Source organism: Mirounga angustirostris, unplaced genomic scaffold (assembly GCF_029215605.1).
Source record: "Mirounga angustirostris isolate CCGP_5_RB_7025 unplaced genomic scaffold, mMirAng1.0.hap1 SCAF_3, whole genome shotgun sequence".
Classification (NCBI taxonomy): domain Eukaryota; kingdom Metazoa; phylum Chordata; class Mammalia; order Carnivora; family Phocidae; genus Mirounga; species Mirounga angustirostris.
Window position 1 is genome coordinate 172,518,243 of NW_026991711.1, and position 24,613 is coordinate 172,542,855.

The 24,613-nt window shown below is 36.3% G+C and overlaps 1 protein-coding gene and 1 pseudogene across 1 annotated transcript in view; both read left to right on the plus strand.

Moving 5' to 3' along the window:
* Positions 1-24,613, plus strand: part of SPAG16 (sperm associated antigen 16) — a 943,524-nt gene that overhangs the window by 298,775 nt on the left and 620,136 nt on the right. The window lies entirely within an intron of this gene.
* Positions 19,770-21,021, plus strand: LOC123838499 (formin-1-like; annotated as a pseudogene).

The window sequence follows — 24,613 nt, forward strand, 5'->3', positions numbered from 1 at the left end:
GTGATTTCTAAGACAGCCCTCTCATCTAATATTCAGCAAGCCATAGTTTTAATAGAAAGGTAGGAAAACTGTATTCTAAGTACCTGTCTTAGATACAATAAAGAATAAAGTGATAGAACTACAAAGTCAAGGACATTGACAATTTAGTAGTTCTTTATCATCTTAAGTGTCATCTTACTAAAACTAAGTTATAGGAAATACAAGTAGAAAGGGTAAAGGAGAAATCTTTATATGCTGAATAAAGCAATAAATATTAGCAAATCATGCCTCACATATTAGGGATGAAAAGAAATGTGGTCAGTGGGTATTATTTTTTCTATTTTTACAAAATTATTTCTTTAATTTTTTTCCAAAGTGTGGTGAGCTACATAGATAGGGTAGCACATATAATTAATTTTATATAAGTATAATTGAACATATTTAATTAAAAATCCTATTTTTAGAAAAACACATCTTATCCATATTTAATTTTCTATGTTTTAGTATTGATTTGGGTGCTTTCCTTTTTTTTTAATTCACACACTATTGGCTTTAGAGACACAAGGACACATGCTAAATTCTATTAAAATAATTCAGGAACTCATCCATGCATGCAATAATTATGATCATGAGCATCTAAGGAAAATTAGTGTGTAATGTCTTAATTAAAGCTAGGCAACACAATTTTATTTACAGATTGGATTCTACTAAATCTTTAGAGTGGTATATTTTCATTTACTCTTGTGTAATTAATATTTAGAATAGCTCTTTGGATAGCACATTGCATTATTAATGCACATTTTGTGAGAAATATATGTTAAAAAAAGTCTCTTTGGAAGATAGCCCATAACTTTTGTTATTATATTAAAATGCAAATTTTGCATCTTGCTTAACAGTTTAAAACACTTACGAGTTGCATATTTTCTTGTTTGGAGGTATTAGCTGAGAAAAATTGTTAAAATCTGTTTGATTGTGTTTGGATGGGGATTTGTTTTCACATTTTTAAACTGGAGTTGGGAATCTTTCCCAGTGGCATTCTTAACTCATAGATATGACGTGAATATTCTATTTGCCTTAACCTGATCTTGTTTTCTTTAAGAAAACTGTGATTCATATTAGTAGCATATTACCAAAGCTACATGCCTATTAAAGTTCGAGCTTTGGGATAGAAGAGTAAAAATTTCAAATTCTTATTACTGCTCTTGTCACAAGACGTTGTTTTGGCTGTGGTATTCCCTCTAAGGCAGCCTCTAAGAAAAACATCATTTATCTTAGTTTAGCTATTGAGAAGTCTGCAGAAATCCTTTTTTCATTTTTAACAAAAATGAGTTTTCAGAAATATCCACAAATAGAAAACTAACAGTTAAGCACAAAATTCTGTGATGTTTGGTAACACCAAATAAATGTTCTGCTGAGCCTTTTTTATGAACAAAATAAATGAAGAAGAAAAAGGTGCTGAAAACTCCCCAAACTTTGTATTTCTCAATATAGGACAACATAAATCCTCTACTGGTCCTAGTGGTTTTCAGATTAGGAGTGAAAAGCCCCGGAGTCTAATGAGAGGTATTCTGTTGGAATGAAAAGAAACTGGATTTCTTAACTCCAGGGAGTAGCTTATTAGCGCAGAATGCTTCTCCCTGCAGACACCATTGCCCCATGAATCTCTCACTTGCTTCCCATCTTTCATGCCCACCTCCCACAAAAGAAATTGTGCATTATTAGAAACTTAGTGATTCTTATGTTCCTGGGTGCAACTTGAGGAAACCAGCCTTTACTTAGCAACATCTGATTTTGTTCTGCCTTCCTCCTGGTTGATTAGGTTTAGGAATCTGTGAAAATTAGATTCCTTACTTTTCATTTGGCAGATGTGTTTTCTCTAATTCTTAAAATTTATCTGAAAATGATTGTTGAACAGGTAATCATGTGTTGCATAGAGTGATTTCATTATTGGTAAGTAATTTTTTAAATTAATACTAATAATTTGCTTCATGTCACAAAAGTAATATCTCTCACAAATTGTTATATCATACTTATATACTCTAGAATTTGAGGAGAGGGTCATTTTTTTTGTTTTTAATTACTGTGGTTTTTTTCTAAAAGGATATTTTTCCAATGATATTTAGCTCGTTGAAATCAAAGTTTTTCTTCTTGAGTTTAACTATTTAGTATGCTTTATGTGTCCTAGGAAAAATAAGAGAGACTTTTCGCATACTGATAATATATACATTAATATTCCAAAGCTAACTCTACTGCAGATTGATCGTCGGAGCACTAATTTGTTCACCCTATGCATGCAAATATAAAACTTCTCTCTTGTCTGTGTTACTTTTAGTTTTTAATGTGTTTGCAATATTTTAAAATGTTAGGGTTCATTTTGGAATGTCTCAAATCAGCAAGCAAAATGTAAGCCACTAAAAAACAAAAGCAAAATTAGAATTTCAAGACAAAAATATAGGTAATTCTCATGTGATAAACCAAAGGATGTCAGAGTTGTTTCTCCAATTATTTCCAGAAGGTGGCCCTACAAATTAGGAACCACCACTACAAAGTGTCTTGAATTACGAAAACAACTATGAAAATGATTCAGTGGTATCATTCATGATCAATTCCTAGATTATTGTCAAATTGAAAGAGGCCCCAAATTACATAAAATAATTTTAAGGGGTAGGGGACATGGGATAGTCTTCATTTTGATAATTGTGTCTTTATTTTAACATACTAGAAAAGTATGACTATTTATTTAAAAAGAAAAGCTTTATTGACATTGTTTAAGATAAAGCTAAATAATATAAATGCAAAAGTAAGTCATTTTAAAGAGGACATTAAGGAAAATATAGGACAGTTGGAGCTGGGCTATGGTAGCCATTCTGAAGGTGGTATATGACTCTTGGAGGTCTTGGAGGTTCAGGAAGTGGTGGTCCAATGTAGCCCTTTCATCTCCAGAGATGTTAGTTGATTGTAAGGAGCCAAGGTTTCTCAAAGGACTCTTGGAGCAAGAAACCTTGTTCTAGGGAAGAAACACAGTATTGGGGTGGAGATTAGAATAGTAATCAAGACTTTTTGGAGCTGCTGGTTTTACCACCTCTTTCCTGGAAACATGGTTTCTCTCCCTGGTTTCTGCTGCCTCCCATTCCCTGTCATCTCCTCCATAAGATTTCTTTCTCTGTCCACTCTTTCATTTATACAGTGAAGGATTGACTCATGTGATTATGGAGGCTGAGAAGTCCCAGTCTGTTGTCTGCAAGCTGGAGATCCAGGAAATCAGAGGTGTAGTTCAGTCTAAGTTTGAAGGTCTGAAAACCAGGTGAGCTGATGGCGAGAGAAGAGCAATTTCCCAACACAGGCACTCAAGCAGAAGAGGCAAATTCTCCTTTCCTCTGCCTTTTGTGCTATTCATGTCCTCAGTGGATTAGATGATGCCCACCCACATTGGGGAGTACAATCTGTTTTACTGAGTTTATGGACTCCAGTGTTAATCTTGTCTGGAAACACCCTCACAGACACAGCCAGAAATAATGTTTAGCCAGATATCTGGGCACCTCAGGATCCAGTCAAATTGACACATATAATTAACCATCACGCTCTCTAAATTTAGATGGTCTTGAATTAGCCACCCCACTCTTGAAGTACTAAGTTATGGCCGGGGTGCTGCAAGGATGCCAGATCTCTGCAGAACCGTGAGTAAGGCATATTCATTTAGACAGGCTGTGAGCTGAAGAGAACTGTTTAGTGTCATCCCTAGGACATCACTGATGTCACTGATGGGTCATAAGCAAATGAGTGCAGATCCAACACCTGAGCCCAGTTTTGATTAAGATCACTGTGGATCAAATATTATCACCTTTTATCCAAAACCATTTATTATAGATGAGCAGCACATAAAATATTAAGTGACTGAAAACAATTTAGACATATATGGGCTTTTCCCTTTGAGAAACTAATGTATGAAATGGAACTCAGTAATGTGGAGGGACAGTTAAAGGACTATAGGAAGGAATGGCTTCCTAGATGTTGTGAGGAGGTATTCAACATCAATTTCTGAATCTGTTGAATCACTCTATTTTTCATTTCCCTTTATGGTTTTCCTTTTGCTTCCAGGAGCCTATTATTATCATGCTGTGCCCTGGTCTAGAATTCCCTTCTTTTTCTCACTCAATCCTTATTATAATTTAAATATATTTGCTCCCGATAGAATAAATGCTTCTTTCATCTCTCTCTCTCTCTTTTTCCCTTTTTCTTTTAACTTTTTTTTTTTTTTAACCGTTTGACAATTAACTCTTCTTAGGTTAAGACTTTCTTCCTTGGAATCTCTAACACTACATTTGTTTTTCTTGTATTATTCTTTTGCTCCCATTTTTTAGATTCCCTGTGTCATCTTATTGATTGCCTGCAGCTATTCTACTAGAGCTCTCTTTGCTTTTCTATCCTATTGTCTATTCTCATAGCATGCATTTTTATATCTCCTCACCCTATAATACCTAATCCTAATCATATTTCCAATTCCTTGGAAAATACTTACATTGCTGTCTAACTATTGCCTCACTTCAATATATTTAAGAATTAAAGCATCATCTGCCCACCTCACAATAAGACTCTTCCAAATGACTGATTCTCATCAATGATTAGGTCTATAACTTGCTCTTTTGTTTCCTCTTTCTCAGATTTCAGAGTTTTGCCACTTTTTGCCTTTACCAATAGTGGTCATATACATACTTGTTTTGTGAAATATTCAATTTCTTTTCTTTTACAATCAAACACTCTTTTCTTTTATATTCAAACTCATCCATTGTGTAAGGATGCAAATATCAACACACTCATGAAATTATCTGACTAGTACAGTCTTTTATGATCTTCATCTGTAATTGTATTTTACTAATACCATAGAAACTAGCAATTGTTAAAGAGGTATTTTAAAAATAGGAAGTTATATTTCTAGAATTAGAAAAAAAATTTTACAAAAGTTACTTTTCAGACTAATTAAATGTATGGTCATTATAATGTTACTGTAGACAGAGAAACTTGTTCTGCCAATACATTTTCAATTTCAGGTTCACTTTAACATATAATTATTGGGTCTAGATATTAGAATGGATGAAATCTAAGTTTCCATTAATAAGAGATTGGAAAAAATAAATTATGATACTTCCATGTAGTGAAATATCACCTAGTTGAGAAAAGGAAGGATGTACACATACCAGCTTATGATCCACAATATTGTTCAGTGTGGGGGAAAAAAAGCATATTGCAGAGGAGGGTACACAGTTTAATATCAAGTGTATACAAAACTATGCTCATACACAGATAAGGACACTATTTATTTTATATATATATATGCAGGGAAGGTCTTGAAAATTATTCACCAAATTGTCAACAGTGGTTCCTACTAGGAAGTGCAATGGCTACTTTATACATTTCATTAAATTTTGAAATTTTGTGATAGGCCTGGATTAATATTATATTAAAACTAATTTGTTACAAAACAACAAATCAAGGAAAGAAAAGGGGAGTTGAAAAATACGTATGACTTCAAAAGAAATAGTCATTCTACCCCAAGGTGTTGAATTATTGGAAAAGTGAAAAAGAGTCTCAAATGTTATAGTACATTCTATATAAAATGCCCATAGCTTTCATATTTAACAGTTACAAGTGTCATTAATGAATAGAGATATTTTAAAAATTATTTTATTAAATTGTCCCTGTTTCTTAAGATTTCTAAAGTTATTCATATTCATTATTTTAAAAGTATGTAATATTTGTTTTTACCTAGGAAGTATTATAAAACTTAAACAAACTTAATTTACTATGTGTATTTCAGAACAGGGAAATTCAATCAAATAATAATAATCGTAATAATAATAATAATAATAAACTCTGTATCAGTCCAAATGTTATAACTTTGTAGTTATAGTATTTTATAGTTTGAAATTTCATCCAATTCTCTAAGACAACAGCCTTGATTCTTTTATGATTAGATTTTGGAGCAAATAAGATGTGATAATCATTCTTATAAGTCATTATAATCTAAAATTATTAGTCAGTATAATCTAAAATTGTCCAGACCTTACACAACCTCAGTGTCACTTGAGGTCAGTGCCCAGTCACTGTTCCAGAGCCACCCAGAGAGAACACTGTTTTCTGCCTATGGTTCTGTCTTTTGGCTCCCAGAGCTGCAAAACAGAAAGATTGTCACTGGCAGCATTGCCTTTTGGTTTAACCTCACCAGAGCCCTACTGTTTGTAACACAGAAATGGGCAGGGACACACTACTCATCAATTCTTCAAATCCGATCCGTTTATGACAACGCGCATAAGGCAGTTCTTTTCCCTACAACCACCCTCTAGCAGGGCTCTGGTGAGGTTTAGGCAGAGGCTGCACTGGGAAATGTGCGCCTTTCTGTCTACTGCTATTTCCTTTTCTTACTTCCTGGCTCCCTGCTTGCAGGCATGCATCAAACATCCTCTTTAGTCCTCCTGAATGAAGGACACTTTTCCTGGATGCAAATAAGCTTTTGAAAATGGATACCTGGGGGTGCCTCCATTTTTAACGTAGATCTAAATATCCATTTAAGCTTAGCCTGAAGTTCTGTGACATAAAACAGATTTATAGGTTTCCTTAATACTATCTACACACTATAATCATCAAAAATTGTTTTTACTGGAAATTTTACAAGAAACATTCTTTACTTACAATTTGTTTGTTTGTTTGCTTTCTCTCAGAATTTGAATTGCTTTTGTCAAGAACCAGGTAGTAATTGAAAATTTATATTCTTTTGTAGTCTTGCTACCGCCTGCAAATCTAGTACTCCAGAAAGTAAAATCAGCCAAATAAATAGTACAGTTTGATTTAAAATTCATCATTAGTCCTGATACTAAGAACAATTGTAATTTTGCCTTAATTTCCTTTTTCACACTTACCAGATGGCATTGAAGCTATAAATAAGTTTAAAAAGTATCAGTGGAGAACCTTTTTCACTTTCTAAATCTTTTGTCCCAACTATATTTCACAAGTCACTGTCCAGTGATTTATGTGTTAGCCATTTTATCTATGATGAAAATGTAAAGTTACCTTGGCTAGACAGACTATCCATTAATTCTATGGCTTTATGTTACTTAGATCTAACATCTGTAAATGAATGTGATAAGGGTATTAGAGAAATATAGACTATTTAAAAATTGTTTTTTTTTAACGAGTAAGTGCTTGTTAAAAAATAAAAAAATTTTAAATAGTCTAAATGGGAGGGCCCTAATACACCAAGCCTATAGTGTTTAGATACATACACTAAAGGTTTTAATCCTTGGTGAGAAAGGGATTCTCACTTGGATTATGAAGATGGCCAAAGACATGACACCTACCTGAGATCCATAGCAAATTAGCACATAAACTCATAGCCTAGGGAGGAGGGCAAAGCATACCATTTCAGGCCACATGGGGGTTGTAATCTGGAACAGAGTGAACTAACAGGGGCTGTGGAAGGCAGGTTTTATAATGTTAAGAGGGTAGGTGACCCCTGGTTCCCAAGGGAGGATGTGGTTGGCTTCTTTGAATAGCTAACAGGGAACTGAAACCCATGACTCAGGGCTAAGCAGAAACTGTACTTATCCCTTTGATAAGATTTGTTTGGCTAGAATACCTTATTCAGGGGAGCAGAGTTGGGAGGGGTGTTTGCAAGTAGGCCGTTCAAGACCTTCCCAGTTTTACCAGATGGCATGACAGCACATGGTATCAGGCCTTAGTTTTAGGCTCTATGATACAAAGTGGCACCACGTCGTCTTCTGTTTATGAGGAACAAATACCTCTCTGGTAGTTTAAAAAATGGTGTTTTATTATAAAGGCAAAACAGAGACTCAGGAAATCCAAGGCCCAGAATTATAGCAAGACAACAGGAACCAAATTTGTATTCTGTGTTCTTGAAAGATGGTCTCTCTTTCCCTTTTTCATGGATTAGCTATCTGCTCAGCTATGTGTTTCTGATGTTTGCTCTCTCTGTTGACTCTACCTCTTCCTAATAATCTTGGATGCTCCTTAGAGGAGCTACTTTCCTCCACATGGGATGTACTTGACTGTTTAGCTCTAAAGCCTGCTAACAATAGGCAACCTCTTTCTGTGCTTCCAGGTTCAAATTCTTAAGAGGGTATGTATCTTAAACTTTTGCATTCTTGCAGAGGCATTAACACCAGACTAAGTCATATGCTTATGGCAAGTTTATGAGTAACATAAAACAGGCATCCACTCTGATTATACTTAACCTTAGCTAATGTATATGTGGGGATATATGATAAAACATGGCTAAACAATTGAGCAGATACTGAGAGCAAAGATTTCCTTAGTGAGTAAAGGTACGGGAAGCAGGACCTTTCAGAATGTACATAGCAAAATACCTCACAGCATTAAATCAGGTCCCCTCTGCAGTTTTCTCTTTCAGAAAATAAAACTGTAATATCTCATCCATCAAGTCAAATTAGTGAATCACCTGCCTTTTTGCTTTTTCTCCTGCCCCCTGCCTCTCCTTCTCTAAATGTTTTTTTCTTTCTTAATATTTATCTCTCCTTTTGAAATATATAACAATTACCCTGGTCCAATCCCCTTTCCTTGTAGTGTGGGTCTGTTACAGCTGTCCTCTGACCCCTCCAGACTGTCTTTCTGCCATCCCCTCCAATGTCCAGCCCAACTAATCCTAATGAAACACCAGTTTCAACAAATCTCTATCCCTCCTGAATTGTCCTCAAAGCAATACCTTGAATTCATTTTTATGTTATGTATCTGCCCTACCTCTTGACAAAAGGGAAAATGGCTGTCTGGAAAGTTCTACATCTACATAAAAGACTGAAATTACTGGGTAAGAGATCAAGATTTTAAAAGATAATAATAACCTTTAGGATTCATATATGTTTTGTTGTATTTGTCTGTTTTCCAAACCAGATTATAACCCCTGGAGGATAGGAATTAAGTTTCATGGCTCTTTTTATCCCCCATAACCCATTCAATCATATGATGATGGTGATATTGTTGATTTCTTTACATTTGGTTATTTGATTCAACTGCTTACAAGAAATTGAGTATAGCTATTATGTTTTATCTAATGGAATTACGGAGTAGAAAAACAGACTGGTTTAAATGTGACATCAACATCTTAAAGCCACAAACTGAATGGTGAGTCCCGATAATGAATTCATAATCCTTTTAGTGATATTACAAAGAGCTCACTTGTTGTTTAAAGTGTAGGCAATGACGTGGATGGAACTAGAGGGTATTATGTTTAGCGAAATAAGTCAATCAGAGAAAGACAAGTATCATATGATCTCACTGATACAAGGAATTTGAGAAACAAGACAGAGGATCATAGGGGAAGGGAGGGAAAAATGAAACAAGATGAAACCAGAGAGGGAGACAAAATGAAACAAGATGAAACCAGAGAGGGAGACTCTTAAATCTCAGGAAACAAACTAAGGGTTGCTGGAATGGAGGGGGGTGGGAGGGATGGGATGGCTGGGTGATGGACACTGGGGAGGGTATGTACTATGGTGAGCACTATGAATTGTAAGACTGATGAATCATGGAACTGTACCCCTGAAACAAATAATACATTATATGTTAATAAAAAAAATGTATTGAATATTCACAGTAATAAAAAATAAAGGCAGTTATTGCCATTAAAATTAAAAAAATAAAGTGTAGGTAAAACTTTTTATTATAGTGGAAACAGCTTTTGATTAAAAAAATAAGTTTAACTCATAGAATTAAAACAATAAAGTTATTCCTGGGGAGAAAAACTACCTAATAAGGCGACATGATATAAAATATAAGTTTGAATTAAATAACTAATTACTACTTCACATGCAAAGTGTGCATTGAAAGATACATATATGCCATTAACTATAAAATTTATTGAAATCAGTGAATTATTTTCTATATATTTATTTTTTCGCATTGAAATGTATTTTATTCTTGTATCACCTTATTTTCAATTCAAAGGTGAAGACCATACATATGCAAATCATATCTCAGGTATAGAATTTAGGGCCTTTTAGCTTCATTATGTACTATTACTGATCCTGTACGCATGTATACATGATTTGGTAGATATTTAGCAATATTACATTTTGAGAAACTAGGGCAACATACTATGAAAAGTTTTCGTTTGATTTTTTTCTTAAAATTTGAAAAAAAAATCCTTAAATATTTCTAAATATGTAAGGATTAACATATAGTTTATAGAAAATTTTAGAATATTCTAATTTCAAATCTAGGAAAGGATTCTGTGTTGTTCTAACCATAACTTCTTTCTTCAATTTTGTGTTTTTGTAAGTACATAAAAAAAATTCATCCTGACTCCAGACTGACAACACTGAATTCATAGCTGATAAAAGTTGTCAGCATTGCCTATCATATTGAGATCTAGCAGAGTACAAAAAAGCTTGTTAAAGCTTCAAGTTATCCTGTCAATACTGGCATTTCATTAAAGATTAATTAAGCCAAATTTGCTTGTTAATAAAGCTCAGAATATCAATCAGGTATAGCACTAAAATGTGGTCCTAACTTGTATGTTATATGGTGTATATGCATATTCATAGTTAAGACATAAGATAGTATAGGTCTTTTTTTTTTTAAAGTTTATACTAAAGGCAGACAGTATGCAAAGAAATGTGTAAGATCTTTAATTAAAACTAGATCAGCGCATACCCATGGCCAAGACTAATTTCAATATGTGCCACAACCAGAAAATATAGGGGACAATTGAAAACCATTCCAGAATCGATTTTATACTTAACGTTCATATTGATTCACATATTTGAACAAAATTGATTTAATTTGAAAAGTGAAAATAGACCACTTTGTATGTCCAACTTACTGCAGTATCATATAATGAAAAACTTGTTTAAAGTTCTACCTAAATTATATAATTAATTAACCAATTGATTAATTTGCCAGGCCCTCATGATATTTCTGTTCTCTTACAGCAGTAATAGAAATATCTTTTAAAGCTTTTGTGTTACTTGAAATCATTAACTAGCAACTTAGTTAATTAAAAATAAGCTTATTCATTATATAACATTTATTTATTTATTTATTTATTTATTTATTTATTTATTTTTTATTATGTTTCCAGCAACCCTCAGTTTGTTTCCTGAGATTAAGAATTCCTCATATCAGTGAGATCATATGATACATGTCTTTCTCTGATTGACTTATTTTGCTCAGCATAATACCCTCCAGTTCCATCCACATCGTTGCAAATGGCAAGATTTCATTCCTTTTGATGGCTGCATAATAGTCCATTGTATATATATATGTACCACATCTTCTTTATCCATTCATCTGTTGATGGACATCTTGGCTCTTTCCATAGTTTGGCTATTGTGGACATTGCTGCTATAAACATTGGGGTGCACATACCCCTTTGGATCCCTACATTTGTATCTTTGGGGTAAATACCCAGTAGTGCAGTTGCTGGGTCATAGGGTAGCTCTAGTTTCAACTTTTTGAGGAACCTCCATACTGTTTTCCAGAGTGGCTGCACCAGCTTGCATTCCCACCAACAGTGTAGGAAGTTTCCCCTTTCTCTAGACATTGGGGAGGGTATGTGCTATGGTGAGTGCTGTGAATTGTGTAAGACTGTTCAATCACAGACCTGTACCTCTGAAACAAATAATACATTATGTGTTAAAAAAAGAAGATAGTAGGGAGGGAAAAATGAAGGGGGGAAAATCGGAGGGGGAGACGAACCACGAGAGACTATGGACTCTGATAAAGAAACTGAGGGTTCTGGGGGTGTGGGGGGATGGGTTAGCCTGGTGATAGGTATTAAAGAGAGCATGTATTGAATGGAACACTGGGTGTTATATGCAAACAATGAATCATGGAACACTACATCAAAAACTAATGATGTAATGTAAGGTGATTAACATAACAGTCAACAAAACCAAAAGACAACCGACAGAATGGGAGAAGATATTTGCAAATGACATATCAGATAAAGGGCTAGTATCCAAAATCTATAAAGAATTTATCAAACTCAACACCCAAAGAACAAATGATCCAATCAAGAAATGGGCAGAAGACATGAACAGACATTTTTCCAAAGAAGACATCCAAATGGCCAACAGACACATGAAAAAGTGCTCAACATCGCTTGGCATCAGGGAAATCCAAATCCAAACCTCATGAGATACCACCTCACACCAGTCAGAATGGCTAAAATTAACATGTCAGGAAACGACAGATGTTGGTGGGGATGCAGAGAAAGGGGAACCCTCCTACACTGTTGGTGGGAATGCAAGCTGGTGCAGCCACTCTATAACAAATATTTATTGATAATGTACTATGTTCTCTGTATTCTGCAAAGTGATAGAGATAAAATGGTAAGCAAACAGACACATTATCTATACTCATGGATTTAACAGTTTACTGAAGGGAGATGTACATATTTCAGTAGTCTTACAATGCAAATTTGTAGCTCTAACAAGTGTTATGAGGGAGGGGTTTCCAAGACTATATGAGTCTGTGATCGGGGGATTTGACATATTGAAGGAAGTCTTGAAGAGGTGACCCTTGAGTTTAGATCTGAAGGATTGGTAGCAGTTATTGGTGGAAAGAATAGGAAAAGGATCTGCCTAGGCAGAAGAGCTGCATGAAGGCCCATTGACAAAATAGAGTTCAATAAACATAGAAACCATTACAGGTTAAATTGTGTTACCCCCCAAAAATATGCTAAAGTCCACATCCCCAGTATCTAAGAATGTGATCTTATTTGGATATAGGGGCTTTGCAGATTTAACAAAGTTGAAATGAGGTTATTATAGTAGGCTCTAATCCAATATGACTGATGCCCTTATAAAAGGGGGAAATGTGACACAGATGTGCAGAGGGAAGACTATGTGAAGAGACACAGGTAGAAGACACCATTTAAGTCAGGGAATGCCTGAGGCTCCTAGATGCTCGGAGAGAATCCTAGAGCACATCCTTCTCAGGCATTTCAGGGGGAACATGACCCTGCTAACATCTTGATTTTGGACTTCTGGACTCCAGAACTGTGAAACAATACATTTCTGTTGTTATAAGCCATCCAATGTGTGGTACTTTGTTACAGCAGCATTAGAAAGCTAATATAAGGGCTGTAAGGAGGTTAGTATAGATGAAAGGGGAGAATAAGAGCAAATCTGAAGAAAAGATGGAGCAACAGGTAAAGAGGACCAGATCATGGAGTCCTAAAGGCCATTTTTAGGAGTTTTGTTTTTATTCTCAGAGCAAAGGATTTAAGCAGTACAAAAAGAGATGATAATAGCCTGGACAGAGTGGTGATAATGGCTATAAAGAGATGTCAGTGGGAACAAGGAAGTGGATTTAAAATTTTAAATAAACTACAAAAAAGCAAGCTTACTCAAGGACATACTCCAGAAATTTTCTCCTCTCTTTTACCATTCATTTTTCTATCTATATTGGATCATTTCCTTAGCATCAAAGCATACTGCTTCTTCCATCTATTTCTTTATTGATCTTTGGCAACAGATTGATTGAGATGTAGTTGACATATAAAGTACATATTAATGTAAATTAATTAATTAAACATGTAATGTTTAATAATTTTGATGGATTTACCATGCAACTATTACCGCAATCAAGATAATGAACATATCCAAGCCCAAAAGTTTTCCAGTACCCCTGTATAATGACATCCTTTATCTCTGGCAATATTTATTTCTCTGAAATCTATTTTGTCTAATACTAATATAGCTACTCCAGTTTTCTTTTGCTTATTGTTAACATGCATACCGTTTTCCATTGTTTTATTTTTCACTTATTTGTATCTTTGCATTAAAGTGGGTTCCTTGAAGACAGCAACTAATTGAGTCTTGCTTTCTTATCCAATCAGATAATCTTTGCCTTTTAATTGGGAATACTGAGTTTATATACATTTAATGTGATTATTGGCATAGTTAAGTATTAGTCAACTATTTGCTACTTGTTTTATGTTTGTCTTAATATTTATTCTTTGTATTTTTCTCTCTTTCTCTGCCTTCTTTTGGACTGAACATTTTTCTTCCATTTTATGTGTATTGCTGGATAATTAGCTATGATTCTTTAGTTATGTTAGTGATTGTTTCTGTCTTCAAGTAATATTAAGTGATGTACCACATCACAGACAGTGTAAGCAGCTTGTAAGAATATGTCACTCTTATATTTCTTTTCTTCTGACCTTTCTGTTATTATTGTTATGCTTATTACTTTACACATGTAAAAAAACACACATCTTTGGAATATATTTAAATACCAAGTTCTGGATTGTTTTTGGCTGATAAGTTTTTCTCTTCATTATGGTTCAAATTTTCTTACTTCTTTGCATATCTGGTAATTTTTTATTGTACGCCAGGCATTATGATTTTTACCTTTGGGTCATGGATATTTTTGTTATCCTATAAATATTCTTTAGCTTTATTCTGGGAAATAGTTATTTAGACAGTTTGATTCTTTTGGGTCCTGTTTTTAAACTTACATAGAAACAGAACATTATTTGGTTTTGGGCTTTTATTGTTCCATAGGCAGTATCTTTCTATTCTGCTCACCTTTCCCCATGAATTATGAGTTTCCTTGCCTGAAAAACACCTACTATTCCCAGACCTCTGTGAACTCCAAATATTGTTTCCTCTAATCCTTCAGGTGGTTATTCTCATAGGCTTGGGTTGTTTCCTTACAAACATGTGCTGATCAGTACCCAGCTGAATATTCAAGGGGAAATGTGTGCAAATTTCTGGAGTTTTCTCCCTGCTGTTCTCTTTCCTTCACTATGCTATCCTACAGAGACTAGCCTCTTCAGACTCCGAGGTCTGTCTTCTGGAAAGATTGTTTATGCTTTCATTTACATAACTTATTTTCTCCTTTAAACCTCTTCCAATCTGACTTCATTCCTTCTGAACTTCTTATCAAGTCACCAATGACCATCATTGTGCTTAATCTGGTGGTTGATTTTTGCTTTGAGTGATCTGGCCCCCATAATATTTGCCCTCATCTTTTACTAGTTTTCCCTTCACTCACTCCACTACAGCTCTCTTTAACTCCTTAAACCTGGTAAGTATGGTTTTGCCTTAAAGCATTTACACTGGCTGTTCCTTCTGCTTAAAGGGATCTTTCTTCAGATATCTGCCTGCCTAAATCACTCCCCTTTTTAAACACTTAACTTTTTAATAAACCTGATCATCTTACTTAAAATTGCAACAACTTCTTATGATAACCAGTCTCTAAAGATGACCTTCAATGACCTTTGTGTAGCCTCCCCACCTTGAGTCTGGGCCAGCCTGTGACTTGTTTATAACTAATAGAATGTATCAGATGTTAAATCAGAGGAAGCTTTGCAGCTTCTGTCTTGGCTTCTTGAAATACTAGCTCTCAAGATGGTCACTGATAGCACTCTCTCAGAGTCCAGCCTCCATGTTATGATGCCAGAGTCACATGAAGAGGCCACCTATAGGCTCTTTTGGTTAGTAATCTCACCTTACTTCAGCTGCTGGCCATGTGACTGAGCCATCTTGGACCTCTAGCCCAGACAAGATCCTTGGCTAATATCTTTCTGCAAGCACATGAGAAACCCAAGCAAGAACCAACTAACTGAGCCCAGTTAAAACACGGTACTGTAGAAGGTAATAATAAATTCTTTTAAACCACTAAGTTTTGGAGTAGTTTATAGTGAAGAATAACTGAAAATCTCTTTTGTCCTGTTTAATTTCAAATCCCCTGCTCTATTTTTCCTTTTTCCTTTGAGCAATTATTAGTCTTTAACAGATTGTATAATTTACCAGTTTATTATGTTTCATATTCATTTTTGTCTGGCTGTCCCAACCAGATTAAAACTCTAAGAAGATGCCAGTCTGCTTTCTTCCATAATATATGTCAATTATCTAGAACAATATGCCTGGTACACAGTTGGGATTTGATAAATATTTATAGAAAGCATGAAGGAACAAGGCAGTATTCTATCATAAAAAGTTAAACAAGAATCATTCTAGAGACAATCACAAATTCAACTTAAATGTGGCACATTCTGAAAAACAAATGCTAAAATAAGACATCAACAAACATCACAGAGAGTCTTCTGAATTAGGGACTTATAAATAGCAACCTGGAAGGTGATTGTTAGGAAAAATAGAAACTACTTGAAATTATTTTCAAATATTAGAACATTGTAAGACTCTTGGTAGTGATTTTATATTAATATAAAATTTTATAGAGTCATCATGAACAAAAGATGTACCTTTTATTCAAAAGTAACAAAATGATTTTTTTTTAAAGATTTTATTTATTTGACAGAGAGAGACACAGCGAGAGAGGGAACACAAGCAGGGGGAGAGGGAGAGGGAGAAGCAGGCTTCCCGCTGAGCAGGGAGCCTGATGTGGGACTCGATCCCAGGAACCTAGGATCATGACCTGAGCCAAAGGCAGACGCTTAATGACTGAGCCACCCAGGCACCCACAAAATAAAATTTAAAATGAAAAGCATGTAGCCATAATTTTTTAATAGAAGGCTTTGTTGCAGAGCCTTTTTTGAGTGATTAAAGAGTTAACATAATTTGAGTTATACATGTTTATTAACATCAGTTTGGCATTATTTAATGGAATGCTTGCTGGAGATTGACCTGCATTTGTGCTCAAAATACATAAAATATATACTTTTTTAAAAAAAATGAGAAAGGGATAGACATTGATTTATTATGTTTGGTGTCCAAACACAGCTCAAATTGCTTTTTGTGAAAGAGTGATGTCTTACTATTTCTTTAAAGACATTTATCTTGAAAAGTATATTTCAATTCTTAGTTAAGTAAGTGATATGAAGAATGGCTGAGTTTTTAAGGAAAAAATACTTTTTAAGAATGTTCATTGAAAACCTTTTAAAACTACAGGGTCTGAATTTTAAAACATTAGGTAGATTTATTTCAAATATATAACTAGACTCTTTAATAGCACCAAAAAAGAATCATCAATATTTGACTTCTACTTCACATGTCAACATGCATTCCTAAGCAAACCATAACGAAGAAAAATGCCAAATATCCTTCTGTAAGCTTGGACTGTATGTAAATTTTATATTAATCCTTTTTGACTCCTTCTCAACTTGAACACCTTACAAGTCTGACTGGGCAATTTATCAATTCTCATGCTCAATGAATTTAGTAATTGGGCACATGCAACTTAAAGCAATGAGGCATAACTATTGGGGGTACATAGAAGCATCTCTAAAATTTCCTTACTTTCCTCATCTACCAAATTATCTACACTAATAAGGTAGCAAAGAAAAAACATGCTTTATTTCTACCTTAAGGCTAATTCCTTCAACCATGCTCAGTGTACCAGCTGCCAAAGCCTCCACTTTTCATTCTTTTATTTTATACCTATTTATTGTCTACTTTGTATCTGGTACTGGTTTAGCTTCTTAGCTCACAGGAATGAATAACACATATCTTAGTACCCTATTCTCAGAAAGCTTATATTCTGTTGGAGGGAGGAGATGATGAGTTGATAGGAAAATGTGATTAGTTTCATTTAGTAATAAATGCTTTGAAAAATATTAAGATATTAAGACAATCTATTCGATAGATTGGTCATCTATTAAATAATGGGTACCTGGGTGGGTCCTTTTATTTTTTTTAATTTTTATTTAAATTCCAGTTAGTTAACATACAGTGTAATATTAGTTTCAGGTGTACAACGCAGTGATTGAACACTTCCACACAACACCCAGTACTCATCACAAGTGTACTCCTTATTCCCCATCACCCACTTAACGCCCACCTCACTCACCTCCCTTCTGGCAATCATTGGTTTGTTCTCTACAGTCAAGAGTCCCTTCTTGGTTTGCTTCTCTCTTGCTTTTTTTCCCTTTGTTCGTTTGTTCTGTTTCTTAAACTCCACATATGAGTGAAACCATATGGTATTTGTCTTTCTCTGACTGACTTATTTTGCTTAGCATAATACTCTCTAGCTCCATCCATGTCATTGCAAATGGCAAGATTTCTTTCTTTTTTTAAGATGCAATCAGATTTAAGTTTTGGGCATGTTAAATCTGAGATGCTTATTAGACATGCAAGGGGGGGTGTCTAATTGGCAGTAGGAAATATGAGTTTAGAGTTCAGAAGAGAGGTCAGCACTGGCCATTAATATTTGAGACCCAATAGCATATGGGTTGTTAAGCCATGGGACCAGCTGAAACAATTTAAGGAGACATTAAGAAAAAAGAGGAAACAAAAATAAAAACAAAAACATCCAGGGCATAGCTCTGGGACACTCCAATATTTAGATGAAAGAGGATTTTAGATAATAGAAAAATCAATGAAAGGAATTGAGAAATACCTAGTGAGATAAGGGAAAAGCCAAGGAAGAGTGATGCCACAGAAGCCAAGAAAAAATAGTTCAAGAAGAAACAAATGGTCAACTGTTAACTGGAGATCAAGTAAAATTAAAACAGTAAATAGCTGTTGAAATTAGCATTTGAGCATGGGGGTCATTTGTTCCAAGAGCTCTTTCAGTTGAATGATGGAGTCATATGAGGAGAGACTGACTCTAATTGCAACTTTATCTTAAAAGTACTCCCCTTTTATTCTCCTCAATTCAGTGAATGCTACCACAAAATTATTCAAGTGGGAAAAAAAAAAAAAAAAACCTAGGAGTTACTCTTGTTCCTTTCTTTTACTTACCTCCTGCGTCAAATAGATCAACAAGTGTTTTTGGTTCTATCTTCCAAAGTTATTCTTAATCTGTCATTCATTATTTTTCTCTTTCTCTGTGAGGGAGAAAAGACAGACAATAGACAATGTTTCCCAATAAGTGGATTGTGAAAGGGGACCAAGAAGAGGAATAATAGCTGCAGGGAAGGGTGCTTAGAAAAGCTGGTTTTCTAAAGTAAGAAGATTTTAGAATGTGTGTGATGCTAGGATTTGATTCATTAAAGATGATGCAAAAGAGCAGACAATTGCAGGAGCCAAGTTCATGAGAAGTGAGCAGCAGTGGGAGCTAGTGTACAAATAGAGAGGTTTGATATGAACAGGGACATTTCATTTATTGCACGAAAAAATAGAGGGGGGATGGATAGAAGTCTAGCTGCAGGTAGACAGGTACATTTTGTAATGAAAGTAGGAAAGCTTTACATGGAATCTATTTTATCAGGGTCATCATTTGAGAGGAGAGAATAAGTGGAAAGGAGGTGAGGCTGGAGATAAGGTCATCACTGGGCAAAGAAGGAGATTTGAAATACTCATTTTGGTTAGTGTCAGAGTAAGTATACAGTACAGTGGAATTGTGGAGTATTAAAGAATGCCATTTGTCATTTATGGTCATATATTTAGAGTGAGACAAGAGGACATTATTGTATAAGACTTATACCATGTGGTAGGCAGAATAATAGAATGGGTAGGTCCTCCCAGATATCTAGGTTCTAATCCTTGAAACCCGTGAATATTACCTTATATGACAAGAGGGATTTTGTAAATATGATTAAATTAAGGATCCTGAGAGAGATTATTTTGGGTTTTCTGAATCTGTCCTAAATGTAATCACATAAAGATTACAATGCAATCTTACAAGAGGGAGGCAGAAGGAGATTTTGTCAGAGAAGAGAAGGTGATATGATGAGAATAAATTTATTTTATGCCACAAGGTTTGTGGTCCTTTGTTATAGAAGCAATAATAAATGAATATACTGCTATGCCATGAAGGCAGGGAAGATGATACAAAACTTAAACGGAAAGAAAAGCCTAAGGAGGTCTCTGGCTTTGTCTTTTCTTCGGTCTCATGACTCCATTTTGAAGATGTGGAAAATGAGCATAAGGAGGATGCTGTTCAGGAAGAAGCCTGACCACAGCCCTACTGAATAGGATGAAGGACTCCAGGCAGATTCCTAGCTGTCTGACCACCCCCAAAGACAAAAGACATGGAAGGAAAAGAGGGATTGAAGTACATTGAAGCAGAATCCCAAACTGCAATTTTACACTTGAAGAAGGAGCACAAAGTTGAACTTGAGGCATTTCATACCCAGGGTGAGCCTGCAGTTGTTACTCATGGAAATCTCAACAGAAGATAGACCACTGATGGCGAGGAGGATGTGAAGAGATGAGAGATGCATGTATCTCCACTGAAAATAACAGTTCTCTAGAGACCTACAGAAATGTGTTCATCCAGACAGAGAGACTTTCCTCAAAACCTATGAAGGTGAGGGCAAGATAACTAGAAGTAACCGGATAATACCCAAAAAGCTCAATATCGCCTCTTTAAGCCAACTCTGTCCCCCAAATGACAACAGAGCCGCCAGATATCACCACTTCAGTCTGTGGAAGGCATCTCACTAAGTCAACAGAAGTCATCACCTCCCCCTCCTGCACCACCCCTACCAGCAGCCAGCCCTCCCCTCCCCCTCCTTCTCTCCTACTGGGACTTGGACCTTTGCTACCAGTACCTCCACCACCACCTGTAAGTGCTAGACTGCCACCACCTCCACCACCTCCTCTGCTGCGAAGTGCTGGGCCTCCCCCACCTCCTCCACCACCATGTCCCAACTCCGCTGCTGTGCCCAACAGTGGGGGGCCTCCTCCTGCTCTAACACCCCCAGGACTTGCACCCCCACCTCCTCCTGGACTCTTTTTCAGAATTGGCCCTTCTTCTAGCCAATGTCCTTGGAAGCCAGCCATTGAGCCAAGTTGTCCCATGAAGCCTTTTGACTGGACTAGAATACAAATAAATGATAAAGAAAAAAAAAAAGCCAAAATGCTACACCAACCTTTTGCGATTCCTTAGAAGAACCTGCTATTCAGGGTACTAGTGAATTTGAGTATTTATTTTCCAAAGACACAACTCAGCAGAAGAAAAAAACCTCTGTCAGAGACCTATGAGAAAAAGAACAAGGTTGAAAAGATCATCAAGTTATTGGATGGAAAACAATCTCAAACTGTGGGACTCTTTATATCTAATTTGCCTTTAGAAATGAAGGATATCCAGCAGGCCATTTTCTTTCTTTTTTTTTTTTTCTTAAAGATTTTATTTATTTATTTGAGAGAGCAAGAATGAGAGAGAGTACATGAGAGGGGGGAGGGTCAGAGGGAGAAGCAGGCTCCTCGCTGAGCAGGGAGCCCGATGCGGGACTCAATCCCGGGACTCCAGGATCATGACCTGAGCCGAAGGCAGCCGCCCAACCAACTGAGCCACCCAGGCGACCCCCAGCAGGCCATTTTCAATGTGGATGACTCTGTGGTTGATCTGGAGACCATGGCTGCCTTATATGAAAATAGAGCCCAAGAGGATGAATTGGTTAAAATAAGAAAGTGTTAGAAGATGTCCAGAGAAGAAGAATTGAAGTTGCTGGATAAACCTGAGCACTAAAGTCACTTGAACACTTTTCTGTTAGGCCAAAAGGGGAAGTGCGGTCTCTGCCTTCTTGCTTCCCAGCTCTGAATGATTGCACCAGAATTGTTAGGAAAAGTCATAGCACCATCATTCCTGTGACCTATTGTATGCAGCAGAATGAACTGACTGCTGGGAAAAGCAGCCAGGAGACTTGTATTGCTGGATGTGATACATCTCAACCCCTTCCCCCCACCCCTCATGATTCCCCTTTCTTTTTTTTAGCGGCTTGTTAATTCCTCCTAGACTAAACATTCTGGCCAAAAGGGTAACCGAGGAAGGAAGTCATGCTCTGTTTAAGGTTCTGCCGATGCAGTTAAAAAGATGTCAGAATTCAAGCTGATTTTTCTAAATATTGTATCCAGTAAATGTAGCCTGAATGTGCCTGCTTTCCCCCAAATCCCTCCACCTGCTCTGTCCAATTGACATGTGACCTTTTCATCCTCTTTGCATGTGCTTATTTCTCTCTCCATTCACTGTCTAGGGTTGTTTGTTCTCTGGTTTGGGCTGTCGTGGCACAGCCTTTGAAAACCTAGAACTCTAATGAGGCACTGAATGACTCTTGCCTTGACTGGACTCTTGGGGTCTGCAAACCACAGATAAGCATATGGGGCGCTGCAGCCCCTGAGGCCCACACAACCTTTCATGGCCCAGGACTAAGAATGTGGAATGGGTCCAGAATGGAGAGAAAGATTCTTTGCCTGTTGTCACCTTGAGTGCTTCATGTCCAATTCAGGCAACTCTTCTCAGTGTGGAGATGAGGCAAGGGATAGAAACAAAGAAGAAACTAAACAGTCAGGCTTAGGGTAGCATGTGAACCCTACAGACATCCAAGTTGCTATGGCTTGTATTAAAATTTTCATGCCTTGCCCTTGGGTCCACTAGAATGTCCCCCTCCCCTTGGATATCTGGGCATTCAGGTCCAGAAAAATATTGCTAAATGACTGGGTGGGGGATTTCTAGGTTTACTTAGTTATTGACAAGACTTCATGATAATTTTAGGAACCTTAGATGAATTATTCTCACATGGAGCATAGGCCAGGAACAAGTCTCTACCCACGCCCCCACTGCCTATTTGATAGAGTACTTTTTACAACTAAAGGCTTTTATTTTTACCTTCTCTTCCTCACCTTTCATCCATTCCTTAATCTTCTGCCCACCGTCTTCAACATTTTATTCTAATAAACTACTCTCAGTATTCAGCAACAGGCTTTTATTCCTAATTCCAGTGTACTCTGTTCACTTCGATTTTTCTTACATTTTGGTTCATCAGTTGACTTCCCAATTCTGGTGATATTCTCTCTTCTTGGGTTCTATGATACCATTTTTTTCCTAGTTACTATTTTCCCTTCTTTGTCCATTCTTTAGTCTTTTCTCATGGGCTACCCTTTTAAAATTATTTCCCTAGTGTTCTTAACACAGCTCTGTTTTCTTCTCGTTCTACACACTGTCTTTGAGTAATCTTACCTATTTCCAAAACTTTCATTACCATCTGTATACTGATCACTACAACTTTTCTATCTGACAGAGTACTCACCTGGTCAAATATATGCTGTTCCTCTTTTCCTTGCTGTCACACTGAGGTGCCCTGAGTTGGAGTGACAGCCTTGGTAGTCCTGCTACACAGCACATCCATACTAGACTGTGGCAATTCAATATATTGGATAATGTGTCACTGAACTGAATTTGAGTCTGACTTTGCTCCTTTCTTACCTGCAATTGCTTGGGCAAATGGTTTGCCATATCAGTCTATAAAATAGTAGAACTTCTCTAAACTGTGATGATTAAATAAAATAAGGCACGCCAAGCACAAGGCAGAATACCTGGCACAAAGTAGGGGATTAATAAATGTTAGCAGTTATCATGACTGCTAGCTTTCTCTTTTCCTCTCTCGGTAATGCCGCTGCTGGTAACCACCACCATGGCCCTTCTGTTGTGTATTACAGTTGCTGTGGCAGTTCTCATCTCTTCCACTTCAGATGTGCGTGGCCTGCCATTGCCACCCTCACTCCTCCTGCCTCTTGATCACTTTTCTTGTCACTCCTGCATTCTTTTTTCTGTTTTCTTTCACTTCCCTTGTCTCTACCACACTCTTATTCTGATAAATGATATTTATCATTATTATTTATAGTAAAAATGGGAGGGGAATGATCAGTATAGGCCTGCAGGCCTTCCTTTACTGAGGACAGCCTGGAAATGAAATTTCTTTAAAACATGTTAGTGACAGACGAACAGCAAACATTAATGGTATGTGCCAGTGGGAGAGTCATTATCTGTGGACTGCCGTAGCAAAATGACTTGGGTGCTTATGGAAAACAAACCTAAAATCTATGAATTTATGTGGCATGCCCCCCCCCCCGAAATGTCATGTATACTACGTCACACTCCTTATTTAAAATGGAGATGTTCCATGCTAGAATAGCTCCTTTTTGGGTCAGCCACGTGATCGTACATATCTCTTGGAGGCTTCATTTGATAATATGGGCCAGTGTGTCCTGAGTGATAAGAAAGGCCTGGGAAGTTATGTTAGTCATTCTGGATATTTCCCTGCTTTGCCTGTGCTGTTTGATTACATGTACCCCTGAAATCATTAGTAAAGCTTGTTACTGGGTAAATTTATGATTTGTGTGAATCTGATTTGACAACTCAAACCTTTGTGTTTTCTCAATATATATGGTGGGTTTTGAGGTGATTGAAGTTGCTAGAAAACTTCTCTCTAGATATCTGAGTCAATACTAGGCTATGATTCCAACATAACTATCTATAATAGTTACAGTTCCCTTTCAGGCAATACATTATCACATGTAATTCAGCAAAGAAATGTGTAGACATGTGTATAGTGCAATATATAATCAATATATCTCTGGGTCTGCATAACGCCATAAGAGAGCAAATACCAATTTATCCAATGATCTGCTATTATAAACTTGTAGAGTTTTTGACTATTAAAAATTAGAAATAATTAACTCATTTAGTCTATTTTTTTGAAGATTTTATTTATTTATTTGAGAGATAGAGAAAGAGCAGGGAGGGGTAGAAAGGGAGGGAGAGGGAGAAAGAATCTGAAGCAGACTCAACAGTGAGCATGGAGCCCAACACAGGGCTTGATCCCACTACCGTGAGATCATGACCTGAGCTGAAACCAAGAGTCAGACGCTTAACCGCTGAGCCACCCAGGTGCCCCTAGTCTCTAACTATTAGAGAAATTATTTCTATAGAAATATATGTATTTCTTCACTAAAATACATATGAATGAAAT